Here is a 14,972-nt window from a genome sequence, read left to right on the forward strand (position 1 = left end):
TTTATTGGCATAAAGAGACACAGCGAAAATATAAAAAGATATAAAAATGGGGTTTTTCCTACTAGACCTCTAAAAAACCTGTTCTTAGCAACCTAGGTCACCGGAAAGGTTTTTTCCTATTAGACCTTCAAAGAACCTGTCCTTGACAACCTAGATCAGATGGATGAAAATTGAATCACTCAAACTTTTCCATTCAACAAGCGAAACAAATCATTCACCTCACTTAATCACACTAAAAAACGTGCATATATAAAGCACTAAGGAAATTTTATTCATCAAACGTTATGTAAATTGTCTCACCAAAGGTGTTTAAATAGACTCCTAACAAACTAGCTAAAAGATAAGATAAGATAAGATAACTAATTTAAATCAGATTTGATCTTATTGGATTATATCAGATTTGATTTAAATTTTAAAATCCTAAAGATATGATAACTAATTTAAATCAGATTTGATCTTGTTAGATTAGATCAAATTTGATTTAAATTTAAAATCCATAAAAATATTACCAAGCAAATCGAAAGAAAATCAAATCTTCCAACAAACTCTAACAGCAAAACAAATTAAAATAAATGACTAAAAAATTTGAAAATTAATATTAATGTATGCCTCCTACTGAATTTGAAAAGCATTATTGGGCTTCTTACTGTCCTGATTTAGCCTAATGGATCTTATGAGTTGTTGCTATTTTAGCACCACTATTTTTTAGACGTACTCATGGTCTTCTTGATGTCCAAGACCGGCATGGTATAATTCTTCTAGTATTCAAATCTTTGAAGGTGACGAGATTACCATTCCACTCCTTAGCTCTAAAATGACGAAAATGCCCTCCTGACCACATATCACATCCACTGGACTAGCAATGTGTATTGGTGGTGGCGCGAGAGGTGGATCATCTTGCACAAAGTCCGACTGCCTAGATCCACCGCCACCAACATTAACAACCTCCGTAGAAAGCTCCATCACTTGTTCGGCCATGATTCTCTCATGGATGTCAAACATCAGCCGCACATATTTGTCGCCGTGCAGGCAAAACAGACGAAACCAAAAAACTCCATTTTCCATCGGTGCTAGCAGCTTATACCCTACCTGTCCGATCTCTTTTCTCCCACTACCAGCAACGCTACTCAATATTAGACTCTTCAGTTCTGACAACGAAGTAACTCGTCGGGCACTACAAGATTCAAGCTTATTTGTGCCAGTTTTTTTCTTGGTTTGTGGAGATTTGAAACCCCCACAAAAAGGTTTGTGGAAGTTTTCAAAACCTCCAAAATTTGAGGTGCCACGAGCTTATTTGTGGCGGTTTTTTGTTTACTTTGTGGGTTTCTAAGTGAAAATTTGTGGCTTTTTTTTTATTTTTGTGGCGGTTTAAAACCCCCCACAAAACTGAATTTTTAAATAAAAAAAATTGCAGCAAACTGAATGGTTGCAAACCCATTTAAAATTGAAACTAAACGGATCTGGAAGCTATAAATCACTATTATTGATTGAACAAATAACATCAATCAAACTAAAGATTATTTAACTTTAAAGAAATTTAAATATTGTAATTTGGTCTTTGCTTATGAATTAAAAATAAATATTGTAATTTGAGCATTGCAAAGAAAAGAGGTACATAACTAGCCACATTACTAAGCACAGAAATCAACCATAACTACACAAGTATATATAACCATAACTTAATACTACACCAGCAGTTTGGTAAGTCAGAAATACACATTACAACCTAATCTCTACAAGATAAGTAGATAAAAAGGAACAAAAACTAATACCATTTTTTTAGATATTTAATATGCTAAACTCTTTCCTCTGATAACAACAGCAGTAGTGCACAGTGCTTGTCCCGTGTTTTCTTGAATCTCAAAACTAATACCACTTTAAACATTTTTGTCCAGCATAATCAAAAGCCAATGGCAGCATTTCATGAAGTGTTAGAAATGCCATTACTCCACCAACTGGGTATTATGTTTAATGCAATCTGAGGAGCCAATGCAATGGCGATACATTATAAAGCTATATAGGAAAAATGATAAAACATATAACAAGTGAAGAGCTGGCCTTTTAATCAACAAATCTAATTTTTATATACAATAATCAATTAAATCAAATACACGATTTTTGATATGAAAGTCTAATCAAGAACCATGCATCCTCAAATTAATGGTTGTTGCTATATGTGTGATATTTGATATGAAAGTCTATGTCATAAATCATAGATTTAACTAACAAGAGAAAAAGATCCAGAACTTATTACCTTTCTGTTGCAAAATAAACAGGAAGTGCAATAGCAATACCCTGGAAAAGAGATATATACAAGAAGAGTGTCACAATTGTTTGATGTTAAACTAATTAAGGAATTTATTAATAGAACACTAAGATTATATTATAAGGTAAAATATAATAAAAATACCTTTGGGATATTGTGCATAGCAATGGCTAATGCAAGGTTAAGACCAACCTGAAGACCCTACATAATTACATATAAAGAAGAATTAATGGCATAAAGTTACAATATTAAGGCAATAACATGTAACAATAACACCAAAATTGAGGTTTATTACCTTCACAGACCCAAGGAACACTGCCATTCCTTCAGGAAAATTATGTAAGCTAATACCAATGGCAGTGATAATTCCGCTGAATAAAACTTGACGGCGCTGCCTTTTCATAATGTCCCTGTTTCTACGCTCCAAGAAAAATGTTCTATAACTACGCTCACCTGGCTCATCACCTTACTCCCTAAAGAAATCGATAGAAAATACCTGCAAAATGGAGTCGATAAAGTGGATCTGATTAACCATAGTTTAGTTTTTTACAATCTTCTTGTATTAAAAAGTAGAGTATTATCATGATTTTTCAACTACCTTTGAGTCTACAAGCCATATCTTCTTGCAAGTTTCCTCTATCGGTTTCTTTGTCTGCACAAAGAAATAGAACAGTCTCATAGATTGTAATTTAAAATTCACTCCATAAATCAATATAAGACTACTGTGTCAGCAATGAAGATTGAAGTCTTTATTGTTATTATTATTATTATCATCATCATCATCATCACCTGCTTTGACATCTCAAGAGCTATAAGTTCTGCTATTCCAGTTCTTGCCTGAAATCATGGCAAAAACATGAGATGAATTAACTTGTCAAGTGCAAATATATACATATATGAAGCATATTTTAAAAATAAAAAATAGAAATAGTATCTGTTTTCACTCTTTCCCCCCCCCCCAAGGCACCAAGCAAGTTTTTATGATTGTCAATTTGTTACCTCGCCGGCACCGAAGAACAGGAAAGTGTGGTCGGCCAAAGTTCCACCAATCAGCTTCAATGCTGCCACGACCCCGGCAAGAACAACAGATGCAGTTCCCTGAGATAGATTATAAAACATTCATGATTTGGAATTTTGAACAGAACAATTTCCATGGTATATATGTTAAGATGCTACTTATAGTACCTAAATATCATCATTGAAGACTAGATGAGATGTGCCGTATTTCGCAAGCAACTCGAAAGCATTGTGATTTACAAAATCTTCAAACTGCAGAAAAAATATTTTAAGGTAACAGAAACTCAATTGAATGATTCAGGTTCATAACATCATAAAAACTTGTTTAAAATTCACAACCTGCACAAGAACTTTTTCCCCATAGTTTTGCTTTACAGCAACCATGAACTCACTCAGAAGTTCAGAATATTCCTATATAGAAATCAGATATCATCAAAATCACTTCATATCAATGCAAATGAAAGTGATATGCAGATATCAAGGCATGTATGTAATGGTATAATGAGAAGAAAAAAGTTAGTAGAAGATTGAAAATGCATACTGCTGATGGACGAAACCCTCCTAGTGTTGTGTACAAAGCCAATTTTCCAACAGGAATTCCCATTCCCTGAAATAAAACACATCTAACATAAACTATATGAAGCCTAAGTTACCTATTTTACTATATATCATGTTTTCATTGAATTAATGTATCTATATACTAAAAAGTAACAGCTTCAGATAAAACAGAATATAGGAGTCTAGTAGTTATAGTAAATCAAGGAACGAATACCTGACATCCAAGGTCTCTGAGTCCTAAAATTCGCTCGCCATCTATGACAACAATAACTTGAGTACTCCTCTCATGCCAATTTTTCAGTACCTCAAGGATCTTGCCCCTGAAAGAAAGCCAAAAGCTCTTATGATGATACTGAATCAAACACAGTACAAAGTTGCATACAAGAAAGAAATTTATTATATACTTCTCTTTCAAACTATGAACCCTAACATCCTTTTTACTTCAAGAAAAAATCAAAATTTTTAATAGAGAATAACAATTTTCCATTTATGTCTCTTCATCTTAATAATATATCAAATCAACTTAACAAAATCTATGTCAAATTCTTTGCCTTGACCTGAAAATTTTACAGAAGAGAAAAGTACATTAGAACATAAGAAACAGAATTTGTGTTTAACTTTGCCAAAACTATATCATCAAATTATCACAAAAACTAATATCTTTGAAAAATTTTGAAAAATTGAAGAAAGCAAAGAACAAGAAAAAATTAGGAACAAATCCTAATTGTAATAACTCGACATGACATAAAACTTGACTCGACTCGAAGCTTACAGAGACTCGCTAGCTCGCCTTCTTGATCTCCTCAGCTAGCACCACCGAATCTGCACCCAAACCACACCACCGAATCCGTGCCCAAACCGCACTCTGAGTGCTTCAAGCCGCCAGAGGAAAAGCATAACCAGCGGCACAACCCGCAGTGGAAGATGACGCAGAAGCAGAAGATTTAAAGCATTACGTCAACAATCTGAATGAAATCGTCACTCTAAGAGGTCAACGAATTAATAGGCTCCATGATCACCTCATCCTCCATTCATAACTCTACACCGGCAACGCTTTGACGGAGGAGACGACGGCGGCAAGGAGATGAATGGCAGCGGCAGGGAGATCAAGATTTTAGGGTTTCACAGAGGTCCCTCTCCCACTCTCTCTCTCTCTTTCTCACAATCGCTCGAAGCCCCCTCTTCTGAATATTTTTTTTTCAATTTTTGTTATGGACTAATATTTATTTGGGCTAGAAATGTTTTTAGTATGGATTGATCTGTGGGAGTTATTGTTAATAATGTCACTATTAAAATATATTATGGAGGTTTATAATAACTCCCACTAAAAAACTTCCACAAATAAACAAGAATTTTGTAGTAGGGTACGCAACAAAACGAGATTTTCACACTCAAAAATGATCCCATTATCACCATTTCTCATAAGGCAATTGGAATACACACATACAACCAAATATCCACTACTACTAGACATTATGGCTAATTTGTGGAAGAAAAAGGTATAGAAGAAGTAGTGAAATGTTTGTGAAAAATACAAAGAGTTGCACATCTTTTTATAGCTACTAAAAATTTATCGTAACGTATCTCGTTTACACGTCATAATTTTTTATGTATTTTGTTTATGGTATAAACGAAATAATATTACATGTATTTTGTCTATACTGTTAAAGAAATATACACGTCTTTGCACATCAGTCTTATTTCGTTTATAGTATCAACGAAATATGTGTAATATTATTTCATTTATGCTGTAAACAAAATAAGACATAAAGTATATTTTTGTAAAAAAATTTAAAAATATTTATTTTGGTAAATAAAATATTTATTTAATTTATTTAAAAAAAATCCAATATGTGTCACATTCTTTCGGGACGATATTGATGTGTTGAATCTTCTATAGACCAAATTAATTCGTGTGATATTTTAAGGGTCATTTTTAATCTATTTTGTATAATTCAACGTTCTAAATACCATATACATATTTATTCATAAAACTATACGTAATGTGTAATACTTACATACAAGTATAAATTAAATATAAATTACAAACAAGTATTTAAAATTTTTTAAAGTTATTATTACTTTATTAAATATATTTTACAAAATTTTTTATCATCTCGCACATCCCACAGGTTAATCCATCCTAGTTATTATTCTCATTATATATTATATATACTTATATACATTATACATACAAACCCACCCGAATGACATTTGTCAACACATAACGAATTTCTTTCAAAAATATGCATATAATAACTTGTTTGACAATATCGGCCAAAGGTTAATTAAAAGTTTAATTAAGGGTGCACGTGAATCGAATTCGATTTACATTAGATATAATTTATATTTAATATTTTAAATTAAATTAAATTAAATATTTATATTTTTGGATTCAGATTTAATTTGATATGCAAATTTTAAAAATTGGATGTATCAAATATTCAATATGACCAACCAAAAAAAATTATGACCTTTCTTTTTAAAAAGAGTCAATTTTTTTCAATATTTTAGATTTGTTTCCTTCTAAAATATTATTAAATAATATTTTCTTAAATGATTGATCAACGCGGAAGATTTAGATATAATGTAATTGGGTTGGATTCGTAAGTTAAAAAAAGAAATATTGGATCGGTCGAGGTTTTGAGTAACTTTTTTAGCATAAAAACTAAAAGAACAAATAAATGATAAAAAAACAAAATGAAAAATTTTTAAAGGTACAAATTTAGAGAATAAATTATCCAATGTGGGTCATTTTAATTGGATCCGTTTAAATCTCGATCTTTCAAATTCTAGACACCAGCACCTACGGCTGACTCACATTGAATTTTTTTTTTTTTTTTTCTGCTTACTACCTAGTACAATTAAATTAGAGTTGATAAGGTTGATTAGGCCATTTAGGTTATTGGTTCCCACTTATATCCTTAGATAACTAGATTGCTCAATTTGAAGTTTTCGGCTTAAGTCTCGAAAATTGAAAAGGATAAGATAAGGCACATGCAATTAGTTAAAAACTAATATAAGTTAGATATACCGAAATGTCTAGAACTAAGAGTTACTTATAGCATCTTATATTGTAATTTATCATTGATCAAGTCAATATAAACTCACTCAATTCCTTGAGACTGAAACTCTCTCTCTCTCTCTCTCTCTCTCTCTCTCTCTCTCTCTCTCTCTCTCTCTCAAAATACAAACTCACTCAAGTACTCAACTACTTCTTATTTAGGGGTGTCCGCGAATCGGATCGGATCGAATATGGCCGAAATACAAACATTTACGGATCAAATATCGGATATATCCACATAATTAAACCTTCTCTTTTTAATCATATTTCTATGTAAAAGAATTCGATAAAAATATTTCTTTCCGTACTTTTAAACTTATTTATTCCTAAAATATTTTTAATCAAACTCTCTCTAAATAACAAAAATAAAATAATACAATATAAGAATAATAATTATTAACTAAAACATACAAACAAGTAAATATAATACAAATCATATATATATTTATTTATTTTTTAATTATTATAGTGCGAATCTGCGGATCCGCAAATTGGATACGCAGATGTAGAGCAGATATCCGCGATCCGATCCGATCAATTTGCGGATCGGATCGTATCCGGAATTTTTGGATCGAATGCGGATATTTACCGGCGGATCTGCGGATATGATCTGATCCATGGACACCCCTATTCTTATTGAAACTCCTCTCTCTCTCTCTTAATTATTCATCATATGTACCTACTTATTACTTATTAGCAAAATTTTTAGAATATATAGTTTAATTTTATGACATATAATAAATTTTTATTAGTTCAATAATTTAAAGTGAAGAAGGATGAATTGAAAAATTTAGAAGATTTAAATTTTAGATTTATTGTGATTCAATATGATTAAAAAGAGTTCAAATAATAAAGAATATGAAAAAAAATACGTTGAAATTTAGAATATAAGTGCTAGGAGAAGTTATGAAATTACTGATTTTCGAAGAAGATAAAAAGTATGGGTAATACTAGGTAGACAAAAAAAAGCCAAAACTTGCTTTATTTAGCATTAATTAATTATCGCAACAATTAATGAATGCTAAATAAGGCAAGTTATGGCTGTTTTTGGCTTATTTTCTTTGGTTACCAAATATTTCCGAAAAAGTATATATTAAGACAATTTATGACGATTAAAATCAAGACTTATTTAGTATTCTTTTTTTCATATATTTCTGTGTGGTATCTATATCCTTCTCACAATAAATAATCCAAAAGAAAAAAAAATACCGTTTGATTTCTCTGCGACACACTCATATTATTAGATCAATAATTTAAAGTGAAGAAGGATGAATTGAAAAATTTAGAAGATTTAAATTTTAGATTTATTATGATTCAATATGATTAAAAAAAGTTCATATAATAAAGAATACGAAAAAAAATACGTTGAAATTTAGAATATAAGTGCTAGGAGAAGTTATGAAAGTACTGATTTTCGAAGAAGATAAAAAGTATGGGTAATGCTAGGTAGACAAAAAAAAAACAGCTAGAACTTGCCTTATTTATCCGTGGATCGGATCGGATCGGATATGGCCGAAAATTCGATCCAATCCGCACACTTTCCATCGAATCGGATCGGATATGATATCCGCACTTTTTAGTGCCGGATCCGATCCGATTCGATCTGCTTTGCGGATCGGATATCGGATATATCTGCATAATTAAACCTTCTCTTTTTAATCATATTTCTATGTAAAAGAATTCGATAAAAATATTTCTTTCATACTTTTAAACTTATTTATTCCTAAAATATTTTTAATCAAACTCTCTCTAAATAACAAAAATAAAATAATACAATATAAGAATAATAATTACTAACTAAAACATACAAACAAGTAAATATAATACCAATCATATATATATTTATTTATTTTTTAATTATTATAGTGCGAATCTGCGGATCCACGAATCGGATACGCAGATGTAGAGCAGATATCTGCAATCCGATCCGCAAAGGATGCGGATCAGATCTGATCTGATCTGATAAATTTGCGGATCGGATCGTATCTGCAATTTTCGGAACGGATGCGGATATTTACTGCGGATCTGCAGATACGATCCGATCCATGGACACCTGAAGAACGGATGCTTGACGGTTTAGAATTCAGAATAAATTCTCATTGCAAGTATAGTTTCTAAACCAAGCAATCAACCTTTCTTACAAAAGTTTTGGTTGTCACAAGTAACAAACCCCTTAAAAATTGATAACCGAAGTATTCAAACCCCGGGTCGTCTTCTCAAGGAACTGCAGGGAGGTATGTTCTTATTATTGGTTATGAGTTTTGTAAATTGGGGTTTTGAAAGTAAGGAACAAGTAATTTAAATGACAAGTAAAATAAATAAATAACTATAAAATAAACTCTTGGCAAGGTATGAAAATTCGGAAGTCCTATCCTAGTTATTCTTATGAGAATTGAGTTTAACCCCACTTAGTTAACCTAAAGCAAAGGAAAGTCAAGTGGACTAATTAGTTAGATTCTCAAGTCCTAGCCAACTCCTGAGGAAAGACTAGAGTTAGTGGAATACCAGTCAATTAGAGGAATTAATCAACAATCACAATAAGTTTAATAACTCAAGAGCTTCCAGTTAATCAATTAAAGCCAAGAATATAAAAAGCTAAATAAGAATCATAAACTGAAATACCTCAAATTATATTAAATAGAATATTCAAATCTAACATGGAAAAATTCATAAATTAAATTGAAAAAATAAATAAAAGGAACATTGAACCTGGGACTCAGAAGAAATTGTAAGTTGAAATAATAAGAAATCCTAATTCCTTTAAGAGGAATCCTAATCCTAAAACCTAAGAGAGAGGAGAGAACCTCTCTCTCTAAAAACTACATCTAAAAACCTAAAATTGTGAATAATGAAAGCATGATCATGAATGAATGGATTCCCTCACTTTATAGCCTTTAATCTGTGTTTCTGGGCCGCAAACTGGGTCGAAAACAGCCCAGAAATCGCTGGAGAAGAAATATGCCACGCTGATTTTTGCCACTGCGACGCGTCCATGTGGAGCACGCGTATGCGTCGCCTAGCGTCAGGGCAACTATGACATATTATAAATCAAATCGAAGCCCCGGACGTTAGCTTTCCAACGCAACTGAAACCGCATCATTTGGACCTCTGTAGCTCAAGTTATGACTATTTTAGTGCAAGAGGGTCAGGCTGATAACTTTGCAGTTCCTTCAACTTCTTGTTTTTCTTCCACTTTTACATGCTTCCTTTCCATCCTCTAAGCCATTCCTGCCCTGTAATCCCTGAAATCACTTAACACACATATCAAGACATCTAATGGTAATAAGAGAGGATTAAACATAGGGAACTTAAGGCCAAAGAAGCATGTTTTCAATCAAAGCACATAATTAGGAAGGCAAATGTAAAACCATGCAAATAGTATGAATAAGTGGGTAAAAGAGTTGATAAAAACCACTCAATTGAGCACAGGATAAACCATGAAATAGTAGTTTATCAACCTCCCCACACATAAACATTAGCATGTCCTCATGCTAAGCTCAAGAGAAGCTATAAGAGAGTGAAGAGGAATGGTAGAAAGTATGAAATGCAACCTATCTACATGAATGCAACTACATGCTAAGATGTTTCTATCTACTTAGTTAAAATTAAATAAGCTCTTCAAGACAGACATAAATCAGATTTCACTAATTCAAATCATACAATAAAAAGCAAGTAAACTTGTAAGAAGATAGCTCATGAAAGCAGGGAACATAGAATTAAGCACTGAACCCTTACTGGTAGTGTATATCACTCTAACTCTCAAGTGTCTAGGGTTAATCACTCTACTCTTCTCTAGTCATGATTTCTAAAATTTGTTCTTTATCTAACCAATCAACAAAATTTAATGTACTAATGCAAACATCATGAGGTCTTTTCAAGGTTGTAATGGGGCTAAGGTACGGGTGAGGGTATATATATATGGCTAAGTGAGCTATAAATTGAATCTTTAATTAACCTAAACTTTCACTTAACATACATATACTCTATATAATTCTAATTCATGCCTAACTACCCAAAATTTTCACTTTTGCATCACATACTCATGTATCAACTTTTCTTTTTAATTTATCACATGTGCATTGATCTTTCATTATTAAACTTAGCATTGGGGTAATTTGTCCCCTTATTTATTTACTTATTTATTGAATATATATATATATATATATATATATATATATATATATATATATTGGATTTTTTTTAACATGAAAATAAACATAGCTTATTAATGCACATGGATTTTTAATTTTTTATAGTTTCACATGAGTAAGTATACAAATTCCCATTATTTTATCATGGTAGAAACATAACACATTCTCTTATTAACCCATGTTCCCACAATTTTTCCACAATTAATTGTTACACAATCCCTATCTTAAGCTAACTAAAGATTCAATTGGGATATTTAATTATTTTTCTGCTTAAGGCTAGTGAGGTGGTAAAATATAGAATAAATGGGGGTTTACAAGGCTTAAAGTGGCTGACAAGGATGATTTAAAGGGTAGGCTTATTTGGGATAAGTGAGCTAAACAAGTAATGGCCTCAATCATACGCAAGCATGTAAATACACTAAATATTGGACATATAGAATGGAACAAAGAAAAGATTGCAATCATAGAGAAGAAAACACACAAGAATAAAAATTTATGGTTAAATAATGTAACCATATAAATAAGCTCAAAATCTCATAGGTTGTGTGTTCTTAGCTTTTTAAACTATGTTCCAAATACAACTTCAAACAAGTTTTAATAGAAAAAGTTTTTAATTTAAATTAGTGAAATACTATAAAAATTTCTTGAAAAAGAAAATATTACTTCAACCAAGTGGTAACTAAATGCATAAAACCAAACAAACATGCAATTAAATATGCAAATGCAGTAATTAACAAAGAAAATAAAATATTGGTGTTGAGAAGAAAATAACTAACCCATGGAGATCGGTATCGACCTCCCCACACTTAAAGATTGCACCGTCCTCGGTGCATGCTAAGATGTGCAAGTGGACGGGTTGCTTCAACTGACGCTTTTCTCATCAAGGAATGTGCGTAGGAACTTGTTTGTCTCTCCCATGTAAACGTCTTCCGGTTCTCTTCCTGGTGGCCATCCTGAAAGAAAAAGGGAAGAAAAGTAACCCAAAACAAAGATAAAAAATAAATAAAATATGGGTTGGTTAATGCCAAATAATGAGGGTCTCAATTACATGGTAGCTACAACATGCAAGTGAGAAAATAATAGAAACACATGGCATACCAGTGGTGCAAAATTTTGCAACAATAAGGAAGAGTGTGGGTAAGAAGAGGTAATGTAAATTCATATCAATGCAAAATTAATACAGGTATAAAAGATTGGCATTGATTTAAATAATATTACCTAACCAGAATAAAACAAGTCTCTAAGCACCTAAAATAATTTAAGAGAAGATGCAATAGTGAAATAAGAAAATTCAATACCAAAGGAAAAATAATGAATTTAGAAAAGAAAATAAAAATATGCATAAAATTAAAATGAAGTGAATGAAAATATGCAAATGCAATAGGAAAAATAGAATGAAAGAAGAAAGAATGATAATAGTGAGATAAGTAGGATTGGAGAAGAAAATATAGGAATTCTGGTGCTGATCTGGATAAACTGTGCGTCGCATGCGACGCGGACGCGTGGGTCACGCGATCGCGTGAGTTGCGATATTTTCAAGTGATGCGGACGCGTGACTTGATTTGTGCTAGTGGCGCAAGAGCAGCCTCGCGTTCGCACAACTCTCTGTCTCAAACGCATATTGCCAAAATTCAGGGTGACGTGTGCGCGTGGGTGATGCGCGCGCGTGGGTGATGCGCACGCGTGAATGGCCTTTCCTTTAAAAATGACGCGGACGCGTGGGGCACGCGTTCGCATGGTAGGGCTTGTGCTTCTAGCATGGTTCCATCCTCATTCCAGCCAAACTTACTGCCTTACACCCTTCTACATCGATTTCACAGAGCCATGCGTTCGCATGGGTGACGCGGACGCGTGGGAGGCATTTTTTCCACATGACACGGGCGCGTCAGCGACGCGGTCACGTGGATCAATTTGTGCCAAAGGCACGCCTCCAGCCACGCTCTCGCGTGACTTTCTGTTCAATTTTCTTTTCTTCCCAATCGTGCGTGCTTCTCTTTTTTTTTATGCAAAATGCAGAATGCAGTATGCAGATGTTATGAATAATTTCAGGTTCAATGAAATAAAATAAAATTAAAAAACAAACAAAACTAAATAAAATTATAATTGAAAAAGGAACGATCATACCATGGTGGGTTGTCTCCCACTAGCACTTTTAGTTGTTGTCCTTAAGTTGGACATTTGAAGGGCTCCCTGTCATGGTGGCTTATGCTTGAACTCATCCAGGAATCTCCACCAATGTTTGTAATTTTAATGGCCTCCGAGATCCCAAACTAGGCGCAGAAAGCCTTCAAGCAGATTAAAGCAAGTTACAAGGCCCCAAGAGTGTTGATTTCTAGACTGAATTCCGGGGTCCCAAACTTTGCTTTTACACCCGTCTTCTTGTTGATCATTATGATTCCATCCGGGTGGCAAGCAATCTGAATTCTCACTAAAGCGGCCAAACAACTTCCTAGACCCATTCAATTTAGTATTCTTCCAACCATGATAATTCAGTCATGAGCTACCGACCATAATGAACCTAGGATTGTGTTGCCAGCCACTAACCATCTCCCTCTTACTCTTAAAGCCACAAAGAGCTCTAAGTTGACCATCTGTCTCAAGTAAACCATATTCAAGTGGAATGAGAAAGCTCAGAGATATGAATTTTACCCACTTGAATGTTGTGAAGGATGATGGTGACTTAGGTGGAGAGGTCTCCAGCAGCTTTGGCAAAGTGATATCAAGCTCCTCTCCCTTATGTTCTTTCTTGACAACTTCCACCTCCTTGCAAGCTTCTTCAATATCAACCTCTTCCTCTTGGTAGCTTTCTTCCAATTTAATCTCCTCTTCACTTCTTTCCAAGGGCATGGGAGGTTGTGCTTCTTCTTCTTTAATCTCCATCTCTTGATCGACCTCTTCCAAGTCCTTAACCATGACATGCCTTGGAGGTTGTACACCCTCCTCAATATCAAATACAACCGTCTTGGAAGGAGGCTCTATGTCTTGACTTTCCCATGGAGGTTCAGCATCTCCCAAGTCTTCAACCATTTCTTCCTCTGCAACTATTATGGCTTCCTCCACTTGTTCTAATACAAAGCCATGTTCCTCATTATCCACCGAAGTTTCTAGTGTCTCCTTCATGCTACGCTCTTCTTTTGATTCTCCACATGCAGCCATGGGAGTACTTTGAGTGCTCAGATGTCGGGAAGCTACTATATTTACTACCTCAGTTAAGGCTGTAGTGAGTTCCAGTACGGCCCTTTGCATCTTCGCTTGCCCTTGAAGAAGACCACGAAGTTTGTCATCCATTGGAGGTTGGGGTAGATATGAGGGTTCATTATTTTGGAGAAAGGGTTTATAATAGGAAGGTGGTTCTTCTTGATAAGGATATGGAGATGGTGAATATTGAGGTAGTGGTTCTGGGTGTGGTTTATATGGTGGTTGGTGTGGTGGATACGGGTTAGGGTCATATGGAGGTGAATGGTGGAAAGGGGCTTGTGAGTATGGTGGTCCAAAGCTATTTTGAGGAGGTGGTTCATTGGCATATGATGGAGCTTGCTGGTAACTACAAGGGGATCCACCATATCTATTGTCTTGGCATGCATTGTAAGATGGTCATTGTACATGGTATCTTGGAAGGTGATGTTGCCGAAAGGGTTGATCAGATCCTCGTGGCTCCTTCCATCTCTGATTGTTTTGACCTTGATGCATGTTCCTGTAATAATTTCCATTCCTTGCAACAGCATTGGGACCAAACTCAAAGCGATGGGGGTGAGAACTCATAATATCTAATAAAAATTAAAAACAAAAATAAAAACAAATAAACAAGCAAAATAAAATAAAATAAAATAAAGTAAATAAAAGGTTTTTGAAATTTAAATTTTGAAATTGAAAATTAAATTTTCAAAATTAAATTTTGAGATTTGAAATTTGAAAT

The 14,972-nt window shown here is 33.5% G+C and overlaps 1 pseudogene across 1 annotated transcript; it reads right to left on the reverse strand.

Moving 5' to 3' along the window:
* Window positions 1-2,924: 2,924 nt before the first annotated feature.
* Window positions 2,925-5,315, reverse strand: LOC107617082 (NADP-dependent malic enzyme-like; annotated as a pseudogene). The gene is made up of 7 exons (XR_015899679.1): window positions 5,289-5,315; window positions 4,056-4,193; window positions 3,756-3,890; window positions 3,623-3,694; window positions 3,452-3,535; window positions 3,266-3,364; window positions 2,925-3,103 (listed from the first exon to the last, which is right to left on the reverse strand). The product of XR_015899679.1 is annotated as an NADP-dependent malic enzyme-like (transcript).
* Between the last annotated feature and the right edge of the window lie 9,657 nt (window positions 5,316-14,972).

This window comes from Arachis ipaensis, chromosome B9, assembly GCF_059453495.1.
Source record: "Arachis ipaensis isolate K30076 ecotype BB chromosome B9, ASM5945349v1, whole genome shotgun sequence".
Classification (NCBI taxonomy): Eukaryota; Viridiplantae; Streptophyta; class Magnoliopsida; order Fabales; family Fabaceae; genus Arachis; species Arachis ipaensis.